Raw genomic sequence first — 19,530 nt, 5'->3', positions numbered from 1 at the left:
AGAAGGTTCTTGAAAGTAAGAATCAATAATATTTATTTTGGAAAAGCGCGCTAGAACATTATTGACATTTCTACAAGCTCGCGTGATTTGTATAAAAAGCGACTAGCTAGCCAAAAAACAGTGTATTATTATTATTGGACAGCTACAGTCAGTGTGTCATAGGCATAGGAAGCTATAATTATGATTGATACCCACGAATTAGGAAACTGCAGAATTGGATCAGGAACGTTTATAGATTTCGAACATTACAAACCGTATAACTTCAATGAATTACTTTAGACGTTAGAATTCTACGAAGACATTAAATATCTCCAACGGTAAAAGTCAGAGGTGTGACACCAATCAAGGTAGCTAGCTTAAGCGGGGTGTGTGACAATATCAACTCAGAAATAATTTGTTTGCCATGAATTATATTTTTTAAGTGGTATTTCGTTCTGCTAATTTACGTGAACTTACAATCACTATACAAATCATGGACGTAGAAGTTTAAGTACTTGACCTTTGCACTGAAATAGTTGTCTAATGCAGAAGCTAGGTTTGTACATTATTCTAAACTGAATTTGAGGTAAAATGTGTTTATTAGTGAAGAGAGCTGTTTATTTGGTAAGGATTATGAAACCATGTATTGAAGGGTGAGGGTATATTTGGGGACGATGTACTGTTACGTATTATAATGTATTTTAAATAGTCTGAAACTGAGTTAAATTTTAATGTTTAAGGTAATTAAATAAAGATATGTATTAATTTCATGCTATTTGCCAAGAAGATTGATACAGACACTTTTCTTTCTTAATACAAATATATTTTAGTATACAAACAATAATACAATTTGTAATAATGGTTAATGTACAAAAAGTTAACAAACTTTCAAACAATACTGAGTCTTATATGTGGTACGGGATTGAATATTTTGTCGATGGTTTACAGTGAGTGAATTAATTCTGAGTTGATATAGACACAATTCACTTAAAAGGAGCTAGCTAGCTCTTCGCTGATCCCACGTAAGTTTTTACCACTGAAGTTATATAATGTATTGGTAAAAATACTAACGTCCAATGCTAATCTGCTGAAATTAAACGGTCTGTAATGTTCGAAATCTGTAAACGTTCCTGGTCAAATATCTGAAGTTCCCAACTAATAAATGTTAATCACAGTTATAGCTTCCGAAGTTTATAGTGTACAAACTGTAGCAAACCAACAATATATACTGTTTTTTTTTTTTGTGTTGCATTGGTTACCTTTTATAAGCTTGCGAGGAGAGTTTCTAGAAATAAATATCAACTAAGATAACAATACTGACAATCACTAGTACTTACATATACAAGTAGTTCACTGTTGATTCTATACTCGAGAATCTTATAAAGCTTTAGTGAATAGGCAGAAATTTCGCAATACAGATTTAACAATATAAGTTACATGCATTTCTGACAAATTTGAACTAAAACAAATGTTGATATTAAAATAAATGTATAATAGTAAATCTGTCACAGTGTACATTGGCTTGTGGTTGTGGTTATTTAGAAAATTGCGTTTAATCTTGGTTTGAAAATCAGCCAGATAGCCATTATTTAACATATGTTAATGTAGTAGGCAATTTTTTCCTGTAAAAGAAAATGATTAGAACGAATATTAAAAATTCTGTTTAGGAATGATATAACCAGATTACGTTTGACGAAGCTGGGGATAAAACTATTGAAATTGGTATAGAGACCAGTAAAAATTATTTTATGATAAACAGAGGTAGAACCATATTTACACCTTCTTTGCTAATCCTGACGTCTAAGAATGGTAAAGAATCATTTTCTTAAAGTTCAGATATGAAATTGATGTTGGGATGTTGAGGATTAAGGTAAGAAAGGAACTTGGAAACGTAGATTGATGGGCGAAACAGAAACAAAATATCTTCAATATAGGGTTTGTAAATGACAGGTTCGAGTTCACGTAGATAGTTTTAGTAGGTTTCAGTTAGCATACAATTGTTATATACTCAGCTAGATAGACTCTCCTATTCATATTTGTTCATTAGTCACATAGTTGTTAGTGATGTCAACTTGAGATCAACATGTTTTATTGTATAAATTACACTCCACGGATATAAGTTTCAAACAAGTATGTTTGAACAAGTAATGCAAGTTTTTATTTATATTTCTTATATAAAATTCGTTTTTCATCATAGACCTATATGTTATCATTAATATACATAAGTAAAATCAAAGACTTAACAGTATTACACATACTAAAACATATTAATAAAATTTCAATAATTATATAAAGTAAATTGCTATTTACGAAAACATCTTACTTCATTAAATACTTACCCATAGCCTTATGCAATAATATCTGCATCATATATTTGTTCTGACATGTTATTAGTCTAATAGAATAAACTATCACAAACGTAATACAAGGGACATTCTTTAAAGTGATTCAAGCTAAGATGGTTATAGAAAGTTTCTTCATTTAGAAATTCTACAAAACATATGATGCATTTGAAACTCATAACTAATTTGACTGTCTGTTTGTTTGTTTCTGAATTTCGCGCAAAGCTACATGAGGGCTATCTGCAATAACCGTCCATAATTTAGCAGTGTAAAACTAGAGAGAATGCAATAGTTATCACCACTCACCGTCAACTCTTGGACTATTTTACCAACGAATAATGGGACTAATCGTCCCACGGTTGAAAGGGAGAGGATACTTGATGTGACGGGGATTCGAATCCGTGACCCTGATGCTGAACCCAGGGCGTGTAGAAGTGGGAAAAAACATTAATTACGATATATTAAAGCTATTTCACTGAATAAGCTGAATTCATATCTTTGCTTTAACCTTGTAGGAGAGTACTGAAATGGGCTGAAATATGGCAAGCGAAGTTTGATAAATATTACCAATATTAACAAAGGAATAAAGCCTTTTGTGAAATCAAAGAGTAACATGATATACTTTATTTAAACAACTAACCATAAAATCGTATGTTTCAGGTGAGTTTCTCCTCTACCAGTATGGAACTCAGCAACAAACAATGTTTCGAGTATTTTTGTAGAACTCTGCTTTTTGACACCAACCAGGCCCAAGTTATAGTGGAACTTATTAAACAACTATCCTGGACATACATCTATATTTTATATGAAAAATAAACTTACGGAATTAAAGTGAGAACAGACTGAAAAAAACTATAATGAATCAAACTCATTTGTTGTAAATAACATTATTCTAATACTATTATTAGCGAAGTTATATTGTGGTTATTTGATATTCTCCTCTTGACCTTTTGAGTTTGTCCTTGCGATTCATCCTGCATTTCATTTTTAAAAGTGATCGAAATGCTCTACTGAGAGTGCCTCATAGATAAAGGGAGGAAACAAAAACACCTTTGAAGAAAAGGTTCTATACTTTTTTATCTGTCATTTGCAGGTAATTTAAAAATACAAACAAAAACAACAATAAAAAACTAGCAGTTTCGATGTTACTGAAAGGTTTGAAGTAGTAACAGCCCCAATTTAGCATCAAAGGATGCCGTCCCACACTGACTGGGGAAGGGATTGATGACGAGCTCATAATTCCAACTTTTGGTGCCGGAGAGAACTTCACGTGTATATGTGGCGTCATCGAAGACTATGAAGTCATAGCACACAATAGTTTCACCAGAGGGCAAGGTTTCTCGGCTGACAGGCAACAAAGTAGACAACGTGTTTCTAGGTAACCATACAATACAGATTAATAATTAATCATTAATTAAATCATCTTTAAAAAGACTCTTAAAACTAATTAATTAAATCATTTATCATTGACTGGTTAAATTTTTTTACAATTAAATCACCTAATTATCTTATAAAAAAACAGTAACTGCTAATTCGCTAGTTAATTAATTAATAATTAAATCATTCTACCCGCAAAGTAAAAAAATGTTTCTACGCAGCCACGACTCATACAAAACATGTTTCAAGAAGAATACAGTTAATCACTAATTCGATAGTTAATAAAATCATTTATAATTAATTCACCATAAAAAGGATGCTTAACATTAATTAAAACATTTATGATTAATTTATTTATAATTAAATCATCACAGAAAAGACGCTTAACACTAATTCATTAGTTAATTAAATAGCCACACAAAAAAGCTAAACGCTAATATATCAGTTAATTAACTTTCCTGTTCTTAAAGGACGATAACTTAATTAAAACTTACTCTTTTAATCATCAACCAAGTGTTTAAATTTTTTCAATGCTATAATAGGTTGTCAAAAACATTATTTAATGTAACATGCTTGAATGAGATTATAAGTCATGTAGAAAATAATATGTGTATAACAAACATATATATTTTGCAATACTACATAATTAGTACAATACCAAGTGATTAAAGTTTTGATTACAGCTCAGTGTTTGTCACAAAAGGCATTGGTTAATACAATATTATTTCAGGAGAGTTTATCTTTACTAGTTCGAAAGTAAGCAACAAGTAATGATTGGAGTATATTTTGAGGAGTGTGATAATAAACTGTAATTAATATTCACTTTACACAAATAATAAAACGTTTCTTTGTTTTACATTCACTTTGTTATTTCGAAACCATTTCAATGTGATATTAACCCTGTGCTTCGGATAAGTGTCATATCAATCTGCATGACTTGACAGATTATTTATTTTGTAGATGAACAGAAAAAAGGTGAATTTGATATTGAAAGATGTACGAAAGTTTTCGATAAAATTAGAAATGTCTTGGTAAATAACGATAAAAACATATAGAATCATGCCTGGTTACTTGTTGACTGTGTGTGGGATTAATTAACTTGGTCAATAAGACATTTTGATTATTTTTCTCAATTAATGTCGGGTTCGTGTGTCAGAATGGCAATGTTCTTTTAGAACTTTTTTTCACTTATTTGTTCATGTATACGAAGTCTGTTCAAAAAATACGCGGACTGACGTCATAAAACAAAATGTACTTTATTTAGAAGTTACAGGTCTGGGACCTCTTCAAAGTACTCTCCTCCCCAACGCACACACTTATCCCAACGGTGTTTCCACTTGTTGAAACAGTCCTGGTACGCTTCTTTTGTAATGTCCTCCAGCTCCTTCGTCGCATTTGCCTTAATCTCGGGAATCGTCTCAAATCTTTTTCCTTTCAAGGGTCTTTTGAGTTTGGGGAACAAGAAAAAATCGCAAGAAGCAAGGTCAGGTGAGTAGGGGGGAGTGGGGAAGAACAGTGATCGAGTGTTTGGCCAAAAACTCACGTGTTCTGAGGGCTGAATTTCGCAGCAACGCGGTGCATCTTCAATTTTTCGGTCAAAATCTCGTAACAAGATCCAACTGATATCCCACACTCTTCAGCAAGCTCCCTGACAGTCAGACGTCGATTTGCCCGCACCAGGGTGTTGATTTTGTCGACGTGTGGGTCGTTAGTTGAAGTGGAAGGACGTCCAGGACGCTCATCATCTTCAATGGACTGTCGACCATCCTTAAAACGTTCATGTTACTTGAAACATGCCGTACGCTTCATAGCAACATCACCTTAAGCCGTGTAAAGCATAGCAAAAGTTTCAGTCGCAGATTTTCCAAGTTTAACACAAAATTTCACAGCAAGTTGTTGCTCCTTCAGGTCATTCATTCTGAAATCCGCCAAACGAAACAATCGCACTTCATTTAAAACCGCGTAGCTAATACACAAATGAAGATATCTGCAATCGGGAAATGGCGTTGTAATCAGCTGATCTGTGCGAACCTAGCGACACCAAGCGAATTCCCCTGGAACCAACTGGAGCCGCGCAATTCAAACAGTCCGCGTATTTTTTTAACAGCCCTCGTAGGAGATTCTGCGCTTGGACAGGGTAAAGGAAGGACATACCTCTGAAAGTCTCTAGATTTCTACGTGTTATATTTTGCTTCATATTTTGTTAGTGTTTTTACTTTTCACTTCGAATTTTAGTTTTACGCCAGTAGACAGAAGACCTTATTACCATTTGAATTAGCCCAAGACAGGAAATACCCCTTCGCTAAACAACGAGGCGACATGCCGGTCGGGGAGTCGGAGACCAGGGAAAGCGATGTAGCGTCTGAGACTGAGGGAGCAAGCCCGTCTGTTTCAGGGACAAAAAGTAAGTCTAGTGACTGTGGCCAAACAGATAATGATAATTTAAAATTACAATCTTTAATGTTCATAGCCGAAAAAGAACTAAAAGCTAAGTTAACGCCGGTTGAAGAAAATACTGTAAGGACTTGAAAAAAAAGAAAACTAGTAAAAGATATTATGATTTCAGCATGTGAAGACAATGTACCTAAGACTACGGTTATAGACTTTAATATGCCAAAAACTAGCAGTACTAGCAACCCAAACCCCACCCTGGATATTCAAAAACAAACATGTTCAGACAAAGACGAAGTTCTTTCTGACGACGAAGGCTTCACGCTTGTGGAGACTCGAAGTCAGAAAAAACAAATTAAACAAAAAACAACCACCACAGACACACATACACAAATCGCACCAAAATCACCTAAGCACGCAGTTATAATCCAAGGAGTTCCTGGTAGTTTCAACCAACCACAATTGGCCAAAGAAATATACAGGTGCAAACCTAACACAAAGATTACTAATATTAAGCGTCTGCCCAGAGGCGGTGTTTTGGTTCAAGGACAGGAACCCGCTGACTTAAACAGTCTACTAAAAGCTTGGCCTGCAGACGCATTCAAAACAGGAAGCATTACAATACACCTACCAGGAACTAAACCAACACCGAAATCTTTTGTGATACGAGGTGTACATAATTCAATAGACATAGAAGACATTAAGGAAGAGTTAAGTACACAAAACATAAAACACATTTCAGTTGAGCGTATAATTTCAAATATTACTAAAAGACCCACAAACCTAATCAAAGTAGTCACAGACAACAGCCAGGATATTACACAATTCATTAATAATGGTATCACTATGTGGTATCAAAAGTACACAGTAGAACAAACAAAAACACCAGCAGTGGTTGTCACACAGTGCTACCAATGCCAAAGGTTTGGACATGTAGCAGCAGCATGCCAAGCAAATGCGCGTTGTGTGGGCTGTGGGGGAGAATCACCACATTACACAGTGTACAAAACAGAACCCCAAACCCAAATGCTGCAATTGTGGGGAAGAACACACTGCAAATTATAAAGGTTGTCAGAAATATAAATCAATTAAAACACACTTATACGAAATTAAAAATCCCAACATGAACAAGCCGCCACCACCACGAACCATTAAGGAACCCACACCTACCACAAAGTACAACTACACAAACAAACACTTACGCTGCAGTGGTTAAAAATTCATCATCCCGACAGGAAAAAACCATTACCAAGTGAAGAGGAAATACCAAAACCACCACAAAATACACAACCAACAACAATTGAAACAACACTGACATCTGCCATAACTTCCACTTTCTCGGAAATAATGGCAGAATATACAAATCCCACAAACACCAACAGTCTCACAGACATAATTGTTAAAATCATATTGAAAAACATACACAAGTTCTTGCCGCAAATTTTAACCTCCATCATAAACTCTACTAAACATGGATAACTTCACAGTTTTACACATCAATATCCAGGGTGCTCTTGCTTTCAAGAAACATGAGATTGAAGATACAACAAGCTCCATAAAACCTGATGTAATCATAATTAGTGAAACTCTTCTATATAACTACCATAGATTTAAATTAAACGGCTACTCTACTATTAGACATGACAGGAAGGATAATAGAGATCCAAACAGAGGTCTTTTATTATTGTATAAGACTGAACTTATAGTTCAGGAACTTACTATCCCTTCCAGTAATGAATCTATAGTTATTAATGTAAAAACGCAAAATCAGACAGACGTTACTGTGGCGGGCATCTACTGCTCGCCTAGTACAGTGTTAGATGTAAATCTATTGAATATATTGTATAATAGCAACTGTAATCTTATTATTATCGGCGACCTAAACAGTAAACATATAGCATTCAACTGTCGTTGTTCAAACGCAAATGGCAACTTACTTTATCAATTTCTGGACGAATCAAACATGACGTTATTAAACGATGCAACACCGACACATATCTCGTACGCACACGGCACCAGTGAAATACTGGACCTATGCCTGTGTTCGTCAAATATGAGTCGCAAATTCGTAAATTTTCATGTTGGTCACGATATAGATAGTGACCACCTCCCAGTTTGGTGTATCTTCAATCTCACCCCCCACTTAAATAAAATCATAGTGAGAGACCAACTGAACTCCAAAAAAGCTAATTGGCCAGTTTTCCAAACTATATTAAATGAAACCTTACCTCCAGAAGTACTACACATTGCCGCGGACGCATCAGATATAGATGCATACTGTCATATCATCTCTGAGTGTCTAAAACATGCAGCCAACAGTTCGATACCGAAACAAAAACACTTCACAACAACTCATTCATGGCAACCACATAAAGACATAATACACTTAATTAAAGACAGACGTATACTCCGCAGACAGTACATTCAAAATCGCAACCCCACACTTAAAACTCAGATAAACACAATAAGGAATAAAATACGAAACTTAATCAGACAACAGAAACAAGAAAACTGGGACACCTTCTGTTCCGATCTAAATCACAAAACTGATCCTAAACAATTCTGGACACATTTGAAAAGATTTACAAACACAGGAACAACAAACACAGTATATCCACCACTGGAACTGGATGGAGAAACAGCATACACTAACACAGAAAAAGCCGAGATATTTAAAAAACACCTGGAAAACACGTTCAAAACACATCATGAACCAGACATGAACAGATACTTTTATAATACAGTCACAAACTATATTGATCAAAACAGAAGCATTTTTACACCTAAATTTCCAGTCAACACTATTACACACCAAGAAAAAACAAAAGACTGGAGCACTCATCAACTGGTAAAACATATCACTGTAACAGAAGTCGTAACTGCTATTAACAACACAAAAAACAAAGCCCCTGGAGAAGATGGTATTCAAGCTATCCTCCTAAAACAAGGCACTCAGAGATTATATGAACACCTAACAGCGTTATTTAATCTCTCACTATCAGCTGGATATATCCCCGTTTCTTGGAAGGAAGCAATAATATTAATGTTCCAGAAAGAAGGAAAGCCAGCGAATAAACCAAACAACTACCGTCCGATTAGCTTAACCAGTTGTATTGGCAAAGTATTAGAGAGGATAATTAGTAATCGTCTGTCAGTTTACTTAGAAGAAAATTCAAAATTACCAGAAATTCAAAACGGATTTCGAAAAAACCGCCAAACTACAGACCACCTGATTCGACTTACAGAATCAATTACCGACAGCTTCAACAAAAAAGAATGCACTGTAGCTTGCTTTCTCGACATTGAGAAAGCATTTGACACAGTGTGGCATAACGGCTTACGACATAGATTGCTTGAAATGGCATTACCCCAGGAAACTATTCGCTGGCTGTCCAACTTCCTGGATAACAGAATGTGTAAAGTAAATGTAAATGGGGCCCACTCAGGGTCCTTTTCACCCGAAGCAGGAGTCCCGCAGGAGGGGTTGTTAGCCCTATATTATTTATCATGTACGTGAGTAATATGCCTCTGTCGGACCTAAATTTAGGTTATGCATCACAGTTCGCTGACGATGTAGCAGTCTGGAAAAGTGCCCCACTCCGTCAATAGCAGCAACGAACCTACAACCAGTCCTAAATAACATCGAAGAATACTGCCAGAAATACAGAATCAAAATTAATATTCCAAAAACCCAAGTCATAGTATTCAGCAGACTGAATAAGCTGAAAAAAGATCCACCAAAACTCTATATGAATGGATCACTTTTACTGACTGCTACTTCTGCTAAATTTCTAGGTCTAACCTATGACTCAAAATTAACGTGGCTACCACATATTAAAAATGTACTGATACGAATCTGGAAAAGAGCAAACTATGCAAGAAGTCTTTCAGGTAAAATCCAAGGAACATCACCAGACAACATACTTAAAATCTACAAAACGTACATTAGACCAACAATAGAATATGCATCACCTGCCTGGATTAACATAGCACCCACACATGTACAGAAACTTCAACGTATACAAAATTCTGTACTAACTTCAGCATACAAAGTACCACGTAGCACCTCAACCACATTCATGCACAAGTATGCAAACATAGATACAATAGCTGAAAGACTCTTGCATAATTTTCTAAAATATTTCAATAAGAATTGGCATAAAAATGACTTAATGTGTGATCTCGACAGATATCACGTACATGATGTAAATGGTCCTAAATACCTCTCCCCTTTTAACATATATTTAAGAAATGTAACACAAGCTGGCCACTATGCACTAGACACTTAGTCCTTGTTTCTTTTAATTTTTATAATTATTATTTTCTTTTTTAATCATTATTATTATTTTTTTTATTATTATTACTTTCTTTTCTGCGTGAGTGTTTGTGTTACTACAAGTAGTAGTAGCATTCTCTCAATCGAGAAAAAGTAGAAAAATACAAAAAAAAATATATATATATATGAAAATACAAAAAAAAAATTAAATGAAAAAACAAAACAAAAAACTTCTTGTTCGTCCATGCATGGACTGAGCCCTGAAATGGACCTGAGTATGATGTTATACTTTTACTCTGGCCCAAAGCTTTAAAAAAAAAACAAAAAAAAAAAAACCCTAAAGACAGACGCTATAATCGTTCGGGAGGGAGGAAGAGGTCAAATGTATCTGACCCTCCTGGGTATTTAACAACATCAATACCCAAATACCCACACAGTCAAACAGCCCTCGTATATGGGTAGGAGTTACGGATGTTCCTTTAACTTCCGTTCAGTTTATGTCCTGATTCATCTATTTGAAAGTCTGGACAATTGCCACACTGCATTTTGTAAACGTCTCCTTGTGGAGTAGGTTCATTACATAATTTTCTTAAAACGTGTTTACTTTTAATTTAAGATGACCGTCCACCCAGTATTCCAAAGTTCCAATAGTCACAAAGTTTTGGTTTTTGCAGTATAACTCAAACTTGAATATCTAAACAAATTCTTAGGTCCATAATAGATATATGCAATTTCATCTGAATGTATAAAGGCTAAACCTTGGCAAGGGTTTAGGAGACTGATCAGCCCCGATAGCTTGTCCCTGTTTTAAATATCAACAACAAAAATATATCAATCAATATTCTAGTGTCTTGATATCGAGATAATTTTATTAACAGGAATCTCTGGGCATGTTTAATGAGTCTGTAATATAACATTTGTTGCCACAGCACTATGTAATAAAAATTTAGAATGTTCACTCTATCAGAAGAACTATATTCTCAAATCCAATTCTGATGTATAAATATACAGGCTTTGCCTCTAATGATATATGTGCATGCAAGAAAATAACATCAGGGAATTATGCTAAATATTATTCATCTATTCGTGAGAAATTGAAACTTCTTGGTTTTCTCCTAGGGTGTTTTTGTCATAAATTTTCGCAAGTTTAACAAAACACTTTAACATTTTAAATGATAAAAATAACAGAAAGAAACGTTTCGAACTCTTAGGTTTTCCTATTAATGGACCCTAAAAGTAGCAAACCGTTACCTATTTCAAGGTGCGAAAATGAATCTAGTCTTTATGTCAAAATTATATTATGTTATTCTTTTCTAAGTTCCTGTAAGGAGTACAATATTGTTTTATATAGAGCTAATGATTAAGCTTCCCATGTTTAGTGAAGTGTCTTTGTTTGCTTGTTAAACATGTCTTTGTTGTTTTTCTCATTTCCTTTATAGATTTTATGTAACTATTGTGATAAGGATTGGACTTGCATTAGTGAGGCTAAATATGTAGTTTCGTCATCAATGTATTTGTGGTGCGTATAATATATGCTGTATTTAGGAAGTTTTCAAGAGTGTCTAATTTCTGGTGAATTACATTATTAGAAGACCTGTTTATGAATTTTAGTGGTAAGGCCTTGGTGGAGTTCGTGTGATGTTAACGTTTAAAATGTATCGTGAACTTATTTTCATTTTCAACTGAGAACGGTATATTTACGTGCGTACTTTTCATTTGCTGGAGGAAATTTGTTTCTTTATTTTCACAAATAAAATGCAGAAATCAACAGATATCAAGGCACAATTCTATGTGATTTTTATCGTTATTTCCTAAAGTCTTGCTAATATTATCGAATTCTTTTAACCAAAATCTTGTATACATTCAATTTTATCTGCTTATTCTTTGTTGCTGTTTTTTTCAGCCAGAAATAATGTTATTCTATCTGCTCTTATATTTGTAGGTAACTGGTGTCTATTCATCTGATGTTCATTGCTTTTTAAATGTTGGTTTAAATACAGAAATATCTTTATTACCGTTAAAACCTTGAAAAATATTGCGCCATTGATAGAAACGTCATACTTGTCAAAAAAATGTAATGCTGAAAACAGGGTTTCGATACAAATTTTGGGTACAATACAGATAGCTCATTTTGTAGCTTTGAGCTTAACTACAAAAACAACAGCAACAAAACATACTTGTGAAGGCTAATTAAACTTAATAGAAATGTTTTAAAAAAATTTAAACTTGTGTGTGACATGTTTCATTTCTGACGAATTTACGATAACAGTAAAACCTATCTAAGCTGGAAACTGTACAGAGCGGAAACCTATACAAGTCGGAAATATCACTTGAAGCATTATCTTAAGATTTCTTTTATAAAACGCCCTCAGTATGGTAGAACCCGCGTAAAGCGGACGGAAAACCATCTTTCACCTACCTCATATATTAACAAGTAGGATTAGAACCTGAGTGAGGCGGAAAAAGTGTTTTTGATTAAATATTAATTTCTTATTTAATGAATCATTTCTTTGAATATTAATGAATTCTTGTTTAATTGATAATTTGTTTAAATATGAATACATTCTCGGGCATGTTATTGCAATAAGTATTGGTCAAATATATTCTGTTGTTTTTTTTCTACCGTCTTTATTCCAGAAGTCGCTATTCGAAAGAACGATTGACTGTACTTTTGGTCGCATTTACTGATGGAAAATTAGAGAAACCATACGTAATAGGTAAAAGTGAAACTTGGTGTTGTTTCAAAAATTTAAGGAAGAATCAATTTCCTGTGGAATGGAAAACGAATAATAAAGCGTGGATGACAACTGCTATATTCGAGGAATTTTTGAACAAATTAAACAAAAGACTGGAACAAGAAAATAAAAATATTCTAATTTTCCTAGGTAATGCAACTTTTCATCAAAAAGCTGAACTTTTAAGTGCTTGTTTAGTCTTTCTACTTCCATGTACAAAATCAATTCTACAGCCACTAGATAATAGAATTATACAGTGTACAAAATTAAAATAGGAAAAAAATTGATGCTACAGCATTTTATTGCAAACATGAACGACTGTAAGAGAGCATCTGAAATGACCGTGAAAATTGACGTGTTAGATGCATTTGCATTTTTAAGTCATTTAATCAAATGTGTAATAAAGTGCTTTCGAAACTGTGAATTTATTCTTGATAACGGCGGAGATTGTGGAGAAGTTGTTTGTTATTACGATTCTAATGAAATTCTGATTGAGAAAGTTGATGCAAATGATTCTGTGAACGTTGACAAGAATGTTTTAACAGAAACCGATGAAATTGATTTAAAATCTATAATAGAATCACAATATGGTAACAGTGTGTGAGAATCAAAAGATGAACAAAATGTGAAAGATAGTGAGGAAATAGAAATTCCTATTTCATTACATGTGTTAAGTTATATTAACGTTATCAAATTGTATCCAAAAATTAAGGGGGCAAATGAACTTTATGAAAAGGCTGTAGAATTGACGTTCTCTTTTAACCACATGAGAAAGCCCATTAAAAAACGAAACAGTTGAAATTGAACACTTTCTTCAAATATATTTGATCAATATTTTGCATACTTATGTATATTTTGAATGTCTGTTTTTGTTCTTATTCTAATAAATATAGCATAAGCAATATAATAACTTTATTCACAAAAGTCTTACTTCTCTTGAGTCAAGCAAGTATAACGTTCCGCTAAAACATTATATATAATTAAGGAAATACATGTTCACTGTCTAAGCCGGAAATTTTACTCGGTCCCACCGTGCGATTCCGACTAAGATAGATTTTACTGTATATTTTTATTTTAATATGAGCAAAATGTTTTTTTAGTTTTGTAAAACTTATCATACCTGTTAATTGGTTGCAAAATCTAATCAGAACATTCCTATTTCTCCTTTAAAACCTATCCAACCTATCCTTCAGTTGTTTGATTGAGTTGAACCTTTACCGAAAATACAACATTTGCGTTGGTGCACTTTCATGTGCTATATAATTTTATTATTACAAGGTTATTTGAGTTGATTGTGTTATATACTCTCATGATTATTAAAGATATTAATCATTTGATAATGTATTATATTTAATTTACTGTTATGAGTTTATATATATAAAATATCTTAGTTATTTGTCTAACGCCAATTTTTAATTCTCTAAAGAGGGAGGTGCGACGGATCTACTATTATATATTTATTATTATATTATATATTTATTTTAATTTCAGTTAAATTTATATTTAGAAAATGCACATAATTTATACTGTTAGATCTGTATTACGAAATTCTCGTCTATTTACTATAGTTTAGAAGATTCTCGAATAAACAAAGTAATAAATATTAGTATTGAAGTACAAGCTGAAATTTTTAGAGTCTCGCCAAATGTTTATAAAAGGTAATCAATACAGCCTTCCAAGAGACAGTATAATACTGAATGTATTAAACAAAATCCGGAATGGTGTGGATTACAATGTGTAATAAATTTACAGTTGTACATTTATTTATCATGCTTATTTCTGTATAGTTTTCTTTTTTTGTCTATGACATATATTGCTGGCTCTGTATTGCGCAAGTCCCGCCTGTCCTCGAAATTTGTAGAAGGTTCCTGAAAGTGAGAATCAAGAATATTTGTTTTACGAAAGCGCGATAGAATATTGTTGAAACGTCGAGAAACTCGACTTAATGTAAGTTTCTTGTGTTACGAATGTTAACTTATTACGATTTCAAATAACCGGAAATTTGCATTGGAATTAATATGTGTCAAATTTATGGTATTTACCAACAAGATTGATACACAAAACGTTTTTAAAATAGAAATATAGCCCTCAGTATATCCGTGCACTTATACTGCTAGAAACCAGGTTTTTCTACACCCGTGGTGGGTAGAGAACAGACAGCTTTTTGTGTAGCTTCGTGCATAGCAAAACAAACACAAATATATTTTAACATACAAATAACAAACAATACAATTTACAAACGATGGTTTATGTACAACAGTTTTACAAACTTACAGATAATACTGAATCTTATATTTGGTCTAGAACTGAATATCTTATCGATGATCTAAGTCCATGAAGGGTAAATTAATACTGAATTGATATTTTTGCATCTCGCTTAAGCTAGCTAGCTTGATTGACCTCACGCTGCTAACTTTTACCAATGATGATATGTAATGTCCTCATAGACATCCTGAGTTAAACTGTTTGTAATGTTCGAAATTTATAAACGTTCTTGGTTAAATTCTGTAGTTTTCCTATTAAAAGACGTTAACCATCTGGCCATACCAGGCCCCACATAAGAGAAAAGATTAAACACCAGCAAAGGGAGAAAGGATTGTTGACTCATCCACAATGGGTACGGGTACTTGTTTTCTTTTCATTGTTTCAACAAATATTCTATTTAATTGTTCAGAACATGCTCAGCTTTGTTATTTATACACTGAAGAAAAATATTAAACTAATTGTCTTTATCACAAAAAGAAACCTTCGTAAATTTATTGGGAAACTGTGCTTTTACTACGAAATACTCTATTTGATCCTTCTTTGGCTCCAAGGATAATTCCAGGTTTGAGAGATAATAATATGATTGACATATCTTGACATATTTTCGATTGGTAAGGGCACGATAGTGTTTATTCAAATTGTTCAAAATTATAAACCATGGACCGAGATGGCCATGTTTATTTACATTCAACGTGCTGGCGTTGGCGGTTTGTTTGGCAACTATTACGTCACAGTACTTTTCCTAGCGGCAAACGTAAAAACTAAAACGTTCGGATTGCCGCTCGGAAAGGGCTCTTTCTGCACCAAGATCTATGGTTCATTTATTAGCACATATGTTTTATAAAAAAATTTGAACATGCAAAATTAATCAGTATGAGTAGTTCTTTTGACTGCAAAGTTTTCTTTTTTCTGTAAAATTTACCTTTAACTAAGTCTTTGTGTTAAACTTTTTCAAAAACGTTTAAAAATCTAAGAATGCCAAGTCCACACCCTTTCCAGCTTCCTGATAACAAGTAATATAATTGCAAACTGTTAAATTAGTATTAACAAATCACTAATGAGCAAAAATGAAATTTGCATATCTGATGTTTGAGCTTATAAATGTTCTCTTTTCTTTTAAAATGCTAGCAATACGCCTGACTTTGTAAACTCTGTAGGTAATTTTCAGATATTGAGATTGTACTAAATTATATAAATATTAACTCCTTGGTAATGAAAAGAAAGAGTTCAAAGAGAGATAGAACACCAAAGCCAGACAGTGTTTTACTGCATGGTTCCTAAATATGCTTCTTTTTATATTTTTTGTATTATCAATAGATGAGAGATCAGTGCTAAAAGGATGTATAGGTCAAAGCATCATACATTATGAAAACGTATAGTTTTAACATATTAGCAAAAACAGCTGTGTAATCACTCATTGACATATTGCTAAATTTAAAAAATTATATGGGGTTACTGTAATGTTGAAGTGTTAGGTTTCTAAGTAAACACTTAGAATTGTTGAATAAAAATTGCCAAAATACAGTGACACATAGATTATGTATGAACGCTCTCTGAATTGGTTTTTCGTTAAAATAAGTTTCGTATTACTTTATTTTATCCAGTTCTCAAGATGGGATTAATGGGAAGCAAAATGTGGGATGAGCTGTCAGAAGAAAGTAAGCCTTCAACTCCAATATCACAGAAACCTCTCAGGGTTCTTAAAAATGATCCTCGTTCTCCATCAAGTGGGATTAGTCGCACATCTATCCAGGTACCTTCAAGTTTCCTTTACACAAAGTAAAGAGAAAAGAAACCAGTTAAAACACAGAATGTGGTTAGTTCTATGCCACTCTTGTGATGCTAAAAAGAGAGGGAGAAAAAAAAAGAATAAATTTGTGGAAGAAAACAAATCATATCTTACAAAACTGAAAGCAAGAATCTTTTCCTTATACTTGTATTTTAAAGTAATAATAATGTGTTTTATGAATGGAGCACATCCATATATAACTTGCATAAAATGGTTTAATTATTTTATCTGAGTAAGCAGCAGAGGCAGAGACAGATTGGAAATATATGGTTATATGGATTTTTAGAGATGATTTAAAATGGTTGATTTAATTTTTAATATGACAACTTAAATGATTTAATATATTTTAATGTACATTTTAGTATTGCTATTTTCTTTAATAGTTAATAATATTATTCATTTGGCTACATTGATTATAAATTATTGGACATCTAGAAGCCTCTTGGCTTCTCAAAAATGCCACAACTTATGACCTTTCTCAACAGATGGTAACTAAATTATTAGATCCAGCCCTATTCTTCCATTCCAAAGTTATGCTAAAGTTGTGACTGTATTAGACTATATGGTGAATTTATCTCACATTTATCAAGACAAGTGGGTATATTTGATATACATTATACGCACACACATAGACAAAAAGCAAAATCAACCAACTAAAATAAATATACCCCACGATTTAAAAAATCACGAAACCATATACTGCTGCATCCCATATATTCCCGACATGAGCAGAAAAATAACCAACATTTGACAAAAACTAGTAAAAAATATGATATTCCAGTTAATACCAAATTTATTCAAAACCAGGCACAAAACTAAGGTCTATGCTGTGAAAAAACTATACTGACAACCACAACACCAACATTATTTATAAAATACAATGTGATAACTGCCACGATTTCTATATTAAAAAAACAAGTAGAAAAATGGAAACCAGATTCACAGAACCCAAAAAGAACCTTCATACGTTTTCGAACGCCGCAAATCAAATAAACACAACATAACCATAGAAAAGGCCCAAATACTAAATAAAGAAACAAACATAAACAAACGCAAAATTAAAGAAGCCTTACTTATACAACAACTCAAACCCAAAATAAACTAATACAAAGAAACACCTTTACGCATACCTATATTAATAAATATAATTCAACATCTAAGCACGCCCTCTACATTCTTACACCCAATTACACAACCGCCTTCAAACATGTGGTCAGCTATCGGTGAGTTACCTCTTTCTTTCTTTGTGAACTTGACGATGACCGAAGAATGTCGAAACGTTGTTCGCTCCTTTACAAAGAGCTTTCTTTATTCACACAAGACGTTTCTTTATATATAATAAAATATATAGTTTACCATAAACACGAGGAATATAGTTTACCTATATTATAGTGTATAATTTACATAGAATACAGTTCATGTTAACAAAAATAATAAATAGGCAGATGTAACAGTAGGCTAGAAGTCTGCTCACAATACTTACACTTTGTCTTGATGTGATCAGATCTATCTATTAGTAGAAAGTATGAAATGTTTATATACCACTGAAGACAGTTTAGTAGCCATCTAAAATTCTTTCGGGTGACTTACGTGGATTAATAACCATATAATAAAATAACTTTTAAGGTGGTTAGAGAGTACTGACCTGATTAAACCAGCTCTAGATGTAGTATCGACGGTCTTTAAATTGGATTAGTACAAAAATTGATATTTACTCATATAGTATTAAATATTCAATAAATCATTCAGCGGATATTCCACTATATTTGAGTGTAAATAGTATAATTTTTCCTTTTTAAATATTCAAATACTTTCAAAACTGCATTCGAATGCATTCTAATAGGAATACTCCACGTCTGAAAGCTACAGATAACATGTAATGCATTGGGAATTCGTAACTACAACTGTCCCCGTCGTACTGAATTTTAGATCTTTACCCTCGCAATACTTCTTCCACACAGCTTAAAACTGACGTGTTTCACCATACCATGAGGTACTATATTCAATATATGTTGGTATATACCTGTCAACAAGTATCACACATTTTCATTTATATATTACATGTGTTTCTATAGAAGAACAGTGTTACAAATACATGAAACTTACTGCTAAAAGGTTTTATCGCATCTAATATTTTCATAAGTATTGTATTTTTGTGATTTAATATTCTGATTATAGTTTTTGCTTTCTTATCTAATTATACTTTTGTGTTTCGTGATGTTTCATATGTAAAACGCTTTCATTTCTATAATTAATATACAACATCTGTTTGTCCTGAAAAGGATGCTTAAATAAATATCATATTTAGCTTTATAAGTTGATAACTAAAATCTAAAGAGTTATTATTGTGTAAAATGTTACTTTCTCTATGTATCT

At 33.0% G+C, this 19,530-nt stretch overlaps 1 long non-coding RNA gene across 3 annotated transcripts; it reads left to right on the top strand.

Annotated features, from left to right (window-relative positions):
• Positions 1-2,995: 2,995 nt before the first annotated feature.
• LOC143238580 (uncharacterized) lies at positions 2,996-19,530 on the top strand. Of its 3 annotated transcripts, none has more exons than XR_013020652.1 (3): positions 2,996-3,699; positions 13,003-13,250; positions 16,970-19,530. It is a non-coding gene; the product is annotated as an uncharacterized LOC143238580 (long non-coding RNA). The 3 variants fall into 3 exon arrangements; XR_013020654.1 differs by lacking the exon at positions 2,996-3,699 and adding an exon at positions 5,631-6,102 and having other exon boundaries at positions 16,970-17,097; XR_013020653.1 differs by lacking the exons at positions 2,996-3,699; positions 13,003-13,250 and adding an exon at positions 5,636-6,102.

The sequence above is a fragment of the Tachypleus tridentatus genome, chromosome 13 (genome assembly GCF_004210375.1).
Source record: "Tachypleus tridentatus isolate NWPU-2018 chromosome 13, ASM421037v1, whole genome shotgun sequence".
Taxonomy (NCBI): domain Eukaryota; kingdom Metazoa; phylum Arthropoda; class Merostomata; order Xiphosura; family Limulidae; genus Tachypleus; species Tachypleus tridentatus.
This window is presented reverse-complemented; position numbering and strand designations above follow the sequence as displayed.